This window comes from Coturnix japonica, chromosome 4 (genome assembly GCF_054131305.1).
Source record: "Coturnix japonica strain WE chromosome 4, WE-NBRP24, whole genome shotgun sequence".
Lineage (NCBI taxonomy): Eukaryota > Metazoa > Chordata > Aves > Galliformes > Phasianidae > Coturnix > Coturnix japonica.
Window position 1 is genome coordinate 40,061,455 of NC_140666.1, and position 14,298 is coordinate 40,075,752.

The 14,298-nt window shown below is 42.2% G+C and overlaps 1 protein-coding gene across 6 annotated transcripts in view; it reads left to right on the plus strand.

Annotated features, from left to right (window-relative positions):
• The first annotated feature begins 12,846 nt into the window (after nt 1–12,846).
• Nucleotides 12,847–14,298, plus strand: part of CCSER1 (coiled-coil serine rich protein 1) — a 562,640-nt gene continuing 561,188 nt past the window's right edge. For 5 of the 6 annotated variants that reach the window (XM_085545025.1, XM_015861337.3, XM_085545028.1 and 2 more), the window contains exon 1: nt 12,847–13,095. The gene's annotated coding sequence lies outside the window, so the exon portion shown is untranslated. The remainder of the gene's footprint in view (nt 13,096–14,298) is intronic. The other variant, XM_085545030.1, reaches the window with a different exon arrangement.

The window sequence follows — 14,298 nt, forward strand, 5'->3', positions numbered from 1 at the left end:
CACTGCTTCAAGCTCCTTCAAGGTAGGCATGAGGGAAGCTGCAGTGCATTGAGCTCCAGGGATGTAGTTAAGGGTGGAAGATATGCAAACTCTTGATTCTGACAACCCCAAACCCCAGGGAAAGCTGAAGAGTATCATTTTGCTTGCTTCTTCTAAGCACTGACTGACTCAGTCTGGCTGGAGCAGAGTTGGAAGCACTGAGGTAAAACAGTTGTTTTTGTGTAGACTGAGGAACTGCATGTACAATTTAATCACACTGGTAATTTAGAAAAAAGGAAAAGATGAAACGTCATTCCAACATTCTTCTTGCATCTGCCTGAGTACCCTTCAAAAAAAATTGTACCATCTTCCTTCTTAATTTCTTCATGCTTCTTAATTTGCATGTCAAATTAAGCCTCAGCAAGTAATTTTGATGACACTGCAAATGTTTTGCTCTGTAGACAATCCCTGTAAAATGCCACACATCAGATAACCATTGACAAAGTACTGTTTGCTTCCTAGTCTACTGTGTAACGTTTTTCTCATGAAATTTAGAAATCTTAAGGTTCTTAAAAAACTGTTTTATGTGGGATTGCATTATGAGCAATGCTAGAAAATGTGAATTAGATCAAGGATTCTGACTGCGGATCCTTCTCTCTCTGCACCTAAAACAGCCCCTGAAGCCCATCACCATTGAGACATGGGCTATATTCCAGAGTCTTTCAAGCAACAGTGCTCACTATTTTTATGGATAAGCAGCTACCATGAGGGCTTCAAGATTATCATTCTGGGCCAGTGTAAAAGTGATGCTGGAGTTACAGACATGTTCCTCTTGATCTTAGTGCTATTTCTGATTTTCATTTTCCCTGTTGTTTTTATTTGAGAATACACCTTTTAGTGTTTCTGTTGAATCTGATTAGATGTTAAGTATCTATGAACAGCTATTTGTTAGATTGCAGCACAAATGTGATGCACAGAGAGCAAAGCTGCATACATGTGTATTTTGCATAGCAGGTCTCGGGTTTTAGAGCTTAGTTTCCAGTCAGTTCTCCTAGGCAGTGAGGTGAAGTGATCCATACTAAAGAGATTTTCCAGCAATATCCTAGCAAATGTCAAAGAAACCACCTCTTTATTGTTGACAATTATTTTCACTAGTGGAATGACATCCTGTTTTTGTATGACAAAACCACAGGAAGGTGCAAAGTTAGCCTTGTCAACAGTGAGAAAGTTAATTGAATGCACAATGGCAAAGGATAATTAAATACGTAGGCTTTCTTTTCCTAGGAAGTGCTGGTTTAAGTGGTATTTTTGGTTCATATTGCAGAACAGAATTTCTCTTGTCTCTGTATTGTGGTGAGCAGACAGAAAAAAAAGAAATCTTAGATGTGTAATGTTATTATTAGTTGTTATTAAAAACATTTTTGCATTAGTTTTATGGGCTGATATAGTATTTGCCAGAAATATTTATTTTTTTGCCATAAGAAAATTTTAAAAAGGCATGGTATTCAGCAAGGAGTATTACTTTCATAAATGGAATTCATGTGTATGTATCATTTATCATATAAGAAGGAACAGAGAGATGTTCTGGAAGGGTCATGTGCAAGTTTTACTTCATTTGAAAGGTAAACTTGACCTGTTTCTTAAGGCATCCTCCTTAGAGCTTGATAATAAAACAAAACAAAATACTGGAGTGAGAGCTTTTTTCCCTCCAGCTCATTCCCAGGGTTTCCTGAAGGGCTTCCATGTCTTGTGCCTCACTCCCCTGATCACGGGGTCATTTCCCTTTTGCTCTTCTTTGTTCAGATGCAAAAAGACTAAAAACACTACAAATAACCCACCTGAAATTTTGGAGGTGGCTTTTTTTTTAGGGGGGGGGGAGGGAGGAGGGGGCACACCCCAGGTGCTGGATTCATCCTTTGTGCAAATAGATAGCAGCAGCAGGCCTGGGAAAGGGAAGAAACAGGACAGCGAGAAGCTGTGCTCAGGCCCTTATCTATCAGAATGCAAGAGCACAGCCAGGGCTAACAGCCCTTCGGGGCTGGCCAGGACAACACCTCCACCCCACCTGAGCACCCACTTTGCCCAGCCCCTCCTGCAGGGATAGGAGGAGAGATGGTCAGAAAGATGGTGTTGGGTTTCCTAGGAGGTGGATGGACTTGAATATCTGGTTCTGTCGTGGTTCACACGGTCTGTTCACTGAAGAGATCAAAGCATGCTTATTTCTGGCACAGGACAGACACAGATTCCTTCAACTGTATGTCAGCAGGGCACAGAGAAGCTTGTCTGCTGCGTTCACAACTGCCACACCAAAACCTCACTGCCCCTCATTGACCATTTTGGGGAAAGCTGTCTTTTAGGTGCCAGATCAGCTTTCCTTATTAATTTGTAACACTCTGGCACACCAAATTATATATATTTTTCAATTGTTGCGCAGTGTGGCAAATCATCTCAAATTTTCAGGCATTCAAGTGAAATAATTGTGAAAAAGCAATCAGCTGACTCATCTGTGGTCATGCCACAAAATACAGTTCGATTCAGCTTAGAGCTTACATTGTGCTGAGCTCTACAGGTGAGTCACTGTCTCATTGTCACTGACCATTTCAATGTTGCTTGGGCTCCATAAATGAAAATAAATCTAGGAGAAAGTTAGAAACTTTCTGTCCCTTGTTCCTAACCCACTCTAGTTCATTAACTGCATAGCTACTATTTCAATGTTTTAAGGATTTTTTTTGGTACATTTTCCAGGGACTTTTTTAGGATATGTCACCTTGCAAAGAGTTTGATTAGTCTAGAGCCTTTTTCCCCACAGCTCTACCACATCACAGACTCTACGCTGTGTTAGGGGGACTGGTATTCAAACTTAATTTCTAACTGTAACTACAGGATTTCTACAACTGTCATCTTCATCCATATTCAGCCTTTTATTTTCTTTATTCAAATTACAGTTCACATACTGACGGGATTTAGAGATCATTTCTGTAACGGAAATAAGTCAAGGTTTCAATCTGTACTTGTTATAAATATATATATATTTTAAAGTAGCTGAAATCAGGGCATTGCTACTACTTGCAGAAGTTTATCAAAGGAAAAAGCAGTTTTAGAGCTCTGATGATAAGACCCACTGACTCTGATCTCTCTTTTGCCTGATATCTCCCACAGGGGCTGATTTGTCATCTGATGGGCTCAGCAGACAAATAATTGTTGTGGTAGAGGTGCTCCAGGGTGCTACCATGCTTGCAAGGGAGCAAGGGTACTCAGCACACCAGGGCCATCTTCTCAAGTCTTTTGCATACTCTGTATCACTTAGCACTCAGGACTAATCTAGGCCTCTGGATTCCCTGTGCAGGGGAGAAAGATGTGAGGAAGTAATTCTCTGAAATGAGAGAAGCTCCTATTTAGTGGACAACCTGAGAAATAAAAGTTAGAAGAAAGAGCTGGAGCTTACCTGCCCCTCAAAGGCTCTTCACTTGGGATCTAAAGACAAACCCATTTGCCTGGGGTTTATTTTGAAGTTTGGTGACAGCTGGATACACCTCTGAAGCTGGCCCTACTTTGGGCAGGGGCTGGAGCTGATGACCTCCTGAAGTCCCTCCCAACCTAAATAATTTTGGTCCCATGGGGACTGGGTGGAGGAAACAATGTGATGTTGCCAGATTTCCAACAGCTTATGATTAAAAAGCCTCATACAAGTGTCCCAGGTTCATGTTCCTGATCAGCCTGTTTCACAAAGGTGCTCATATACGTGATTTACTCATCAAAGGGATCTGACAACCAGACTGGTAAGCTCTCTGGTGAACTGGAGTCTTTCTTCCTTGGTTTCTTCTGGAGGCGTTTACTGCTTTCAGAAGGAGACAGCAGTGTGTTGGTCCCATAGATTGATGCCTGAGCTTGTGGACATACACAAGAGCCATCTAATACTGTTGTTTATGCAGCGTAGACTGGGAAGGATAGAAGGCACTTTTCACCCTTCCTGTGCCTCTCACCTCCTGGCCCAGTGCAGTCACAGCACCATGAGCTGTTGGTGCACTTGCCATGGCTTATAACAACTTTTGTCTTCTTTCAGTATCACTACTTATGTAGTTAAATGTATACCATTGCTAAAAGGATATTTACAGGACTCAATAGCAGCCACCCTAACTCTGAGGGGGTATCAACAGCCCTGAACGAAGCTGCAAGGTGCCCTCCTATCTCTATAAATCTGGCCTTTGGTGCCATGGCAAGGAGGCCCTGGAGATATCATCTCTGTTGTTTCCTGAAGAAAATCTTACTGTGTGATTGGTGTCAGGAAGCTTGGGGCACAAATGAGATTTCCATCCAATTCTGAACATTGCATTTCCTTTAAGTGCTGAGTAAATACTAGCATTTGTGTTCCTAGAAATTTACTGTAGTTCAAAGCATATTCCTACAATACTGTAAGATACAGATAATTAATGCAAAACTCTTAATTTCTTGAAGCATGCCCACACAAAATCCTATTGATGTGATGGGCTTTCAGTTGCAAAGAAAAATAATATTTCTTGCCTTTGTCTTGTAGAAGTAAAATAGTTCAGAATGCACTTCAAATTAAGGACTTTAAATCATAAATCAATTGGCTACTTTATATACAATATCTAGAAATAGCATTTTTAAGCATTTTATTGGAATAAAAAAGGACTGTTCTGCCAAACCAGCTTCAGTCCTCAGCCAAAATTCTGCATGTAGTCTACTATTAGTGGAATAATTCTGTGAGCCTGGATCCAGTCCAAGGAATAATACAGATTGCAGTGAACCTAACACTGAAGTAAAAGGTAATTCTGCCATTGATTTTGGTAGATAGAGGCTCTTAGATCCAAGCAGGCTGCTGTAAAAACTGACATTATTTCTATTATTAGTGCTGTGCTGAGGATATGCCCCACCTGTTAGTTAGTCCTGCACTCCTCATTCTTTCACTGGGTTTTACCCAAAGTCTTACATGGGGTTTTTGGTGCTGTCTTGGCATCCCAAGCTTGTCAGTCAGCCTCCAGGGCTCCTTTTAATAAATAAATTGAGGAGATATTTGAACAAAAACATTAAGGATTTGAACCCTAACATAGCAACCCACTAGCAGACCAGTCATGAAACTCAGGGCTTTATAGCCAAACCAATCTTCTGGTGGAGCAGCCCAGATATTCCTGCACTGGAGAATGTCTGTGGTATTTTTTCCCTCACTGTGCAAAGAACCCGCATGGTTCTTTAAGATAATTGGGTTTCTATTTGTTTTTCACGCTAATTAAAGGAAGTACATTTTGAAGCGGTCAGTCACTCTCCGTTGGCAAAGTGCCATGCAGAATTGTGCTGCCGTGGGCTCATTCACAGCTCTCCTTGCTGTGTAGAGACTACTCTGAGGGATGTAAAAACCAAACAGATAAACAAAAAACATATATATATCAAAGGCAATATTAGACCAATAAAATCAACATTAAGATTTTAATATACAGCTGTAATTATTTTCCATTAGAAAGGGTGCATGCCAGTGGGAAGCATAGAACACAATGCTTTTCTGTCAGCAGTCTGAGTAGCAGAATGTCTTCCTCCTCCTCTTTGCCTCTCTCGTACACACATCAAACAATTGCATTAACAGTTCTGCTGCCTTTCTTCTCCCACTCTTTTTTTCACACTATTTAAAAGCTAAAGCAGAGTGGTGTTGATAGTTGGGCCTAACAGTGAGTTTTGTTTGAACACAACATACTCTATCAACAGTAGCTCAGAAATTTCTGCAGGCATTTTAAAGGCAAGATGAAATAGCTTTTAAAGACACATTTCACCATTTACAAATAACAAATTATTTGTCCATTTTAGTGCTTCTAAGGTCATCTCTTAGTAGAAAAGCTAGGTAGTAGTATTTGGAACAGCATAAATCCTAGTAGGGATGCACTCCATCTATTTGTAGATTTAGACTACTTTTTAAAAACAAAAACAAACAAAAACACCCCCAGACATTACCTTTTTAAAAATTAAAATGCATTATTGTAGAAGAACAAATTTTAATACTTCATTGCTACTTCCAGTAGCATAGGAGCAGTTGTTAAGTTGTGGCAGCTCAGTAACTGGGCACTTGCTGCAGACAACTGCTTTTTTCTTGACATGTTTCTAATGGTATTTAGAACAACCTCAAATATTTTGACTTATCTTTCTTTGCTTAAAGCTATTGCAGTGAAATCATCCTCCCATCTGCATTTTATTTAGTTCTGGCTCTAAGTGGTATAGATACTTCAAAATTCAAAGCTATAAGATATGTCCTGTTCCTATTAGTTAATGCCTAAACTCTCATTTTGGCAAAGAGGCAGGGAGGAACTCTTGGAACTCTAAATGTAAGTAGCTTCTTTACATGGGGCATGTTTAGTACTGTAGGGTACAGACTTAGTACAGATTATTCATCCACTAATATAACTCCACTGCTGCTTCCATTAAGTTTACTGGCACCTTTGCCATCAAGTTCAGCAGATAAGAGTTTGTGTTCTTCTCTTCACTATTACCAAAATATACATGTATTTTATCATGAGCTTCTATAGCATGCTTGATAGGCTGAGTCAGTATATCTTCTAAAGGACTGAAATTTCATGCTGTTACTGGTCTTGTATAATGCAGGATGTCATAAGTCAGAGTTTCAAAATAAAATCTGTTAATGTCACTTCAGAGTTCCCATTTTTTTTTTTTTTAATAATAAATTTTTCTTAAAGAATCAAAAGAGAAGGTTGTCTTCAGCAGTATATCTATTTAGCATGGGATATCACAAGAAGTCAGTGGGAGCCAGCATCCAATTTCCACTAATTAGTAGGATTTAAATCCCTGACTCCTCTGTACTCTCTAGAATATCTCAGGTTTATATGTTTTCCAAAATCTCCAATGAAGACCAGAATCATGCTGGGCTAAAAACAGTAAAAACACAAAGTGACAATTTCTGTCTGAAAAAATATATCATAAATGTAATTATTTTGGGTGTAGGATCATTTCAAAGAAACAAAATACCATGTTTCTATTAAAATGTCCTATTCTCACATTGCAGAAAAAAAATAAAAAATAATAATAGCACATGTTGGGGTTATTTTGGCTTGTCCTCTTGTTTTTTATTTTTAATTATCATTTAATATGTACAATTATCAAATATATTTTTTCTTTTGTCCTAAAAAATGAATTCACTGTCTTGGAATTAATTGCAGTACATACAATTCCTCAAGCTTCATGGCAAGTATATGAATGTTTATTAAAGAATCATTTAGGGACATAAATCCATGCTGCTTGTTGAGGCATAACTTACTGTTGCCCTTGGGAGGGAAAGACACACTGTATTTGTGTGTGTGTTAATGAAAACATATAATATACTGGCACATTTTATTTGCAATGAAACTCAGGTTTTCATTTTCCATTTTTATCTAACATTCATTCCAACAGCATTTAATTGTCTGGGCTCTAGGAACAGATGAGTAAAATAAATCTCAAAAACTCTGGAAATTAAATAGAGTTGGCAGCAGATATCGATGTCCTTTTCATAACTCCTCTCTACATGTATCTCAGAACCTATTTATTATCTGTGTATTCACAGATTGTTGTGGTAAAAATAATGCTATACTCAGGGGGAGAGTAAATAGCAATGCAAAAGTCAGGAAATGCTGTGAGACATGAATTATTATCACTGTATATTAGTGAAATAATTTCTGCATTCTGAAGGGATTTTGTTATTGATTTACTTTTGAAGGGTATGTATTTTGCAGTGTTTGGGCACCACTGAACTCCAGTTTCTGGTTGCTTTCTGCCCGCATCTATCAGGTTGCCATGTTTGTTAACAGTGTTGGAATCTACATGTCTGAACATTTGTCTGTTTGATACCAGATATCACATTTATGTGAATACAGTTATTGTAAATACATTCTTGAGGTTGGAGTTAATAGACTTTTCTGCTGTCATTCTTCAGGATATTTAAGGAGAATAACACCTGGGAGAGAAATGCGCCCAGCAGAAGTGCAGCTGCCAGCTGTGGGGCAGCAGTGCCTTTGGGGAAGTCATCCTGGACTTGTCCTCTTATCATAGATCCTCTTTTCCAGATGCATGTTTCTTAGCAAGGGATACATGCTACAGGGACCTGAGCCAAAATATGAGCCTGTTCAAATATTCAGTGCATGAGGTAACACTGTGCATTTCTATATTTGGGGAAGTGTGCTGATTTTTTTCTCAGACTATGAACTATGACAGAGAGATACATCATGAGTGTTTGCAAAGTTCGTAACAATACTATGTAACAATAAAGAATGAAATGGAGTCATGAGTATCTGTTAGGATGTAAGCCAAGGCCAAGTAAATTCATTAAGCGGACTGTCTATATGACTGCTTGTAGCAGAGATGTAAGGCTGCAGACAGATGACACGAGAGACTCAGAAGTTTTAGGGATTTTAATCCCAGGAAGTTTTTCCAGGTAGATCCCTCCTAATGAAGACCTAACTGAAGGCTGTTTGGATGAGCATCAGTATCCTCATACTATATTCTGGGTGTTACCTAGATGCTGGTATAAATAATACAAGCTCAGTAACAGTAGAATAAAATAATTTTTATGCTTTTTTTTTTTTTCCTTCTCATTTTTTAAATTAATCCTCTAGATATATCTAGGAAGGCAAAGAGGGGTTCCTTTTACAGCTTTGAGCAGTAAAGTGACTGTACCTTGTATGTTTCTATGTATTAATAGATATGACTGGACATCCTGCATTCTTCTGCACTGTCTCAGACGATGTCTCTCTCACGTGCTTTGCGTGTGGTTTTATGCCTGCAAAGCATAGAAGTTGCTGCTCACTAAACAGATGAGGAAAACTTTCATAATTCCATCCTAACTGAACAACTTTAGGCGCTGCCTAGGCCTAAGGGAAAACTAATTAATGAGTCTTTACTGCAGAATTTGCTCAGACCCCCAGGTTCAGTGGTACTGTGGAAAGCTCCTGCTGTGATGATGCATTAGAGTTGCAGATACGATAAAATGAGGCATGCAATACTTTATTATAATCCTTTATTTCCTCGTACAGAATACTACCCTCAGACTATGTTTTCAGTGTTAACAATCAATCTGTTTCAAACAGAAATGCAGTTTTCCCTTCCAGCAGGTTTCCTTCCTATTCCCATTTTGTACAATGGGTAAATAACAACACTGAAAAGAATGCTTGTCAACTTCAATTTTCCCTAGCATGTAAATGTTATAAAAATGAAACTTAAAAGTCCCTAGACAAACCAAAATATTTCCACAATTTAAATGCAAAGAACACAAATCTGAACAGACAAATTACAAAGAAATAAACACTGGTAGCCCGGAGAACGAACATGTTCTAACATTAGGATCCTCAAAGAGATCACAATGAAAAGTCAAACCGACTATATACAGGCTTTTGTTGTCTACATAAAAAGCAATGCAAACACACAGTATGAATTGGATGCTTTCATTAAGCTGCTCTTCAGAAAAATATAGCGCCCAAGTCCTTTGGAATCCTTCAGATTTCTGTACCCATGCAGAGATTCAAGGAAAACAACAGAAAACCAGGAGCTGGTTCATCTACTGCAGGGGCAGATCTTCTGCCAGTGCAAACTGATCATACTGTGAGAATACCCCTCTTAGGAGTGAGGATATTTTCATCAAGATTATTTGGCCTCATGACTGTCTTTATTTAAGAGACATGTGGATGTTGTCCTTAATCATATGTTTTGAGTAGTACTTTAACTAGTCAGTCAGTTGGAATTGATGATCTTTGTAGTTCCCTTCCAACAAGTCCTAGTCTATTCTGTTCTCTTCTATCCTACTCTATTCTGTTCCTTGTCAAATATCTCACTGGTGAAGTAATAAAAACAAGTTCTTCATTCAATTTAATAAGCTAAATTTTGAGACTGTAATGAGAATTTCTCTTGCTGAGTGAATTGAAATTCTATGTTTCTATTGTCATTGCTCTTTCTGACCCTTGTAGCAATGGTGGTTATCTTGCAAAACAAAAAAGTGGTGTCATTCGTGCCGTTGACACTGAGGGAGCCCAATGACAGCAACTATAAATCAATTTACAGCCAATTTAAAAGCAGGGTAAAATGCTATGTATGTTAATTAAAAACTGCTTCAAATTACTATTATTTTGTGATTAACAGAAGTGGACTTTGACCTCCTTTGAGATTTTAATGTCAGCATGATGAAATTCATCACTTCTGATGAAACACAAACTGACCAGTGTCAGTGACTATTTTTGCAGTATGTCACATATGTGGCACCATACAGCAAGTGGAAGGTCACCCAATTAATCCTTGCTTCAAGGGTGCAAGTGGATATGATCACAATGCAATGTGAAACCGATACATATTGATCAGTGTGGCACTGCTTCACTGAATGGATGATTCTTGAAAGGGGAGTGGAAGCAGTTTAGTACAGAAGGCCTCCTTTGCTTTATCCCGTGGTGGTAAGCTGGGACTGGACTATAGTGCTTCATGGTTAGAGTGAAGCAGCAATCTCCATCCAGTGCCAATCAGGCCCAAACAGCAAAACCTCAGTGAAGTCCATGTAGGCATGCGTCTCCTCTTGAGGTGCCCAGTGCTGAGGTTAGGTCACTCTGCCAGCCCCTGGCTCTGAATCACAGCTAGGTATGCCCAGTTCTCACAGAACCAGTTATTTTAGGACTTATTAAAAGCTCCTACAAAACAGAGATGAATCTGTTTTACCCCCCAAGTATTTCTATAGCTGTGGACAGCCCCAGACTGTGCAGTTAGGGTCACTCAAGCAGAGCCACTCTAACTCAAGCAGAGAATCTCTGACAGGGGATCATGTGAAACCATTAGGCAGGAAACAAGGAATGAACTCAAACAGAGAGGAAATAGAAACAGGAGACAGACAGTGCAAGGGAATCAGGTATGTCACTGTAGTGACTTTAAGGACATTTATTTCTCAGCAAGAATGTATTCTTCCTGTTGAATCTGCTAATCTCCAAATCTGGAATTACATTATGAGGCTTCGTTGCGTTACAAAACAGGATGATTCGTTTGGTGAAATATCTGTTGTACAGAGAGGCTTTCTGAAAAAGTCACAGGAGCCAGGCCAGTAGGGCACAGGTGGGAGAAGAGAATCGGTGTTATGTGTGCTTGGGAAGGCCCAGGGTGTAGTGGTCACAAACCTTCCTTCTCTCATAGCTCCCATATCTATCTGCTGAGGTCTCCATTAGCAAAACCACTACAAAACAGGTACTGCTTAATAATTAAACTTATTACATTTTAAAATTTTTTTCTTAAAAAACTGGCATTATGTTGTGCAGTCTCTACCTGCTGGCAGTCCTGCCTGAGTCACTGGGCTGACCAAAGACTTCCTAGCTGCACTGGGAGCATCAGTTGCAAATGTGTCTGGAAGTGCTGCTTAATCACATGGTTCACCTTTTGGGGCAGCAGCAGGCAGTAGAGGTAATACAAACATGTTGGAGAGATGGGGTTAACTATTAGGAGGCTGTGAGTATCTCCTGCTGAATGCAAGGAAAATGAAGGATAAGAGACGGAGTTGAGAAACCATGCAAGGCTCTTGGGAGAACCCTGATTCAGCAAAACCCAGATTTCTCTGCCTTTGGCTTCAAGGCTGTCTAAGCTTCATAAAATGGCTAAGCAGGTATTTCATTTTAATTATAGCAAAAGTCTTAGAATTCACTGAGACAACTCATGCATAGAGCTTCCTGCATGCTTGGCTGGATTGTGAACACTCAGTAACACTATTCAGCTACAATGCAGTCTTGTTTGAAATTCCCAAATTATGACTATCAGAATTGTGAATGATGATCACCTACTCGTGAGTTTGTGTCTCATGAGATTTTTGACAATTTTAAATGGGGGATATGGGTTATGAAAAAACCTGTTTCTGTTCATGTAGCATCACAGTGTGCAGCGTACCCCTGCTGTTCCCCTGTGAGCACAGAACACTTGATCTGCTTTAGGTTTATTATCTGGCCCAGGAATAAATGGAAACACCTCTAGGTTTTGTTGTTGCATATCACAGAACAGAGTAGTAAATATGTTTGACTGATTGTCACTTACATATAAAAATGAATGGTTGCTTCTGATGATGCTGTATAAACTATCAAGACAAACATATTATGAAAACTCAATTATATTTCTTAAAGATTAAAATAATAAAATCATTAAGGTTGGGAAAGGCCTTTAAGACTGCCTAGCCCAACCATCAACTCAACACCACCATGTCCACTTAGCTGTGTCCCTCAGGGCCACATTTTCATGCTTTCTGTACAACTCCATCCCCCTGGGCAGCCCATTCCAGTGCCCAACCACTCTTTCTGAGAAGAAGCTTTTCCTAATACCCAGCCTGAACCTCTCCTGGCCCAACTTGAGGCCATTACCTCTTAACTTATCAGTAACAGTTCCTCTGTTTTACCACTTCTTTCTGAATGGAACAGGGGCACGAAATGCTGCGTAACTGCTGCCTCGACTCCAGTTTTCCAGGTGCACGATTGCTGTGTTGATGCAGATGAGACCTTCCCTGTCATATGGCTGCTACTTTCTCAGCGCTCTTTCCTCGTTCCATTAATCAAGCACCGTGATGCTCCTAGATGGTGATAGGCAAGCTGCACTGAGAAATAATCCCAACACATGCATCACAGGAGAGGATGAGGAAGTGAAATCAGATTGCCGTGCGGCAGAAAATAAAATCAAACCCTCGAGCAGATGGTGAGCGTCAGTACACCGGGGCAGGGCCGAACTGAGCCTGAAGGGCTCGTGCTTTCCCCTCGAGGCGCATTCCCCTCCGTGCCTCAAGCTGCGGGGGGCACGCAGGGACGCGGCGACCACACGCCCACGCCACGCGCGGGGACAGCCGCCACCCAGCGCCCGCGCACCGCCCCGCGCCGACACACACGCGGAAGCGCCGCCCCGGCCCGCCCCCGCCCGCTCGCTCTCTGCCCACACGCCGCCGCTCCGCACACACAGCCCGCAGCCGCAGCGTGACTGCCTGACCCCGGCCGGATTATTCATCCCGCGCCGAGAGGAGACGCAGGAAGCCGCCCGGTGAACCGCGACGCGCAGGCGGGGAGGTGGCGGCGGCAGCGGCGCCGCAGCGGGGTCTCCGGTCCCCGCCGGCTGCCGGAGGAGCCCGGCCAGGTATAGCGCGTCCCCGGCCCTGCCCCGGGCGGTACCGCAGGCCGCGGGGTGCCGTGGGGAGCCGTGCGAGGCTCGGGAGGCGGGTGGGCGTGGGTGCTCCGCGGTGCCAGGTGCGGAGGTGATGCGGAGGATGTCGCCCCGGGGCGGCCCAACCGCTCCGCCGTGCCGAGCCGTGCCGGGTCCGCCGTCTTTCCCCGCTGCCGGGGCGGCTCCCGGCCGGAGGGAGGATCGGCGCTGCCGCAGCCCCCCGCGCCGAGCCCCGGGTGCGCTGGGGATTAGCGAGGGCGGCGGAGCGGGGGGAGGCAGCGGTGCGAACCGCTTTGTGACGGGGCGGGCAGGGCTCGGTGCCCGCAGGTGTCCCCGGGAGGGGCCGGCGGCGTGACTGCGGGTCAGTGGGGACGGCGGGTCCTTTTTCCTCTCGTTCGTTTCGGGCGTTGCGTCTTGCTGTTCGTTTATTGTTATTTACGAAGGGATGTAAGATGAACCCGTGGGGATGGCAGGAAGAGAAGTGCGTTCTGAAACGTGGGCGACATTGGCGCGGGGCTGGGCTGGGGGCAGGAGCCGAAGGCGCTGCCAGTGTTTTCCAAAAGCACATGGCACGCTCAGAAGGTGGAGCAGATGGTGGTGGTGCTGCCTATTATAGACCGGGTTTGTGGAAATCCCGAGCTTTCTCTGGCTGATTTCTACGCGTTTTCTCCTGGCTGAAGGAGGTGACCTTTCACGTTTCTGTAAGGCAAAGAAAGTTGCGGCAAGTCTTCCTTCTGAAGAGCAAGGCAGGTCTGTTTTTCCACGGAGAGGAGAACCCTCAGAACTGTGCGTCTCCCTCTTGCCTTGGAGACTGATGACAGTAAACGTCTCAGTGTAGAGATTGTAGCGTGCTTTATTTTCTGATTGCACACCTTTATAGCTGAATGCAACTAGAAGGGAGGCTCAACATCTCTTTTTATCCTTTTCTGTGCCAGATGTGTTTTTTCTCTCTGGTATGTATTGCACTTGAAGTGTTAAACTCTCTGGGGGCATGGAGGTGGGGATGTGAGGCGAGGTCTACGAGTTACTTCAAACACTTTTCTGTGCTCACACTTAAGAAGGAGAGAAGGGAACATGTTGTAAAAGCAGCTGATGAATATATAAAAGTGAAATATTAATGAACTGGAAAAGCTGAGATAGTAAGACATTGCTCCTAATCATTTAGGAGAGCTCTTG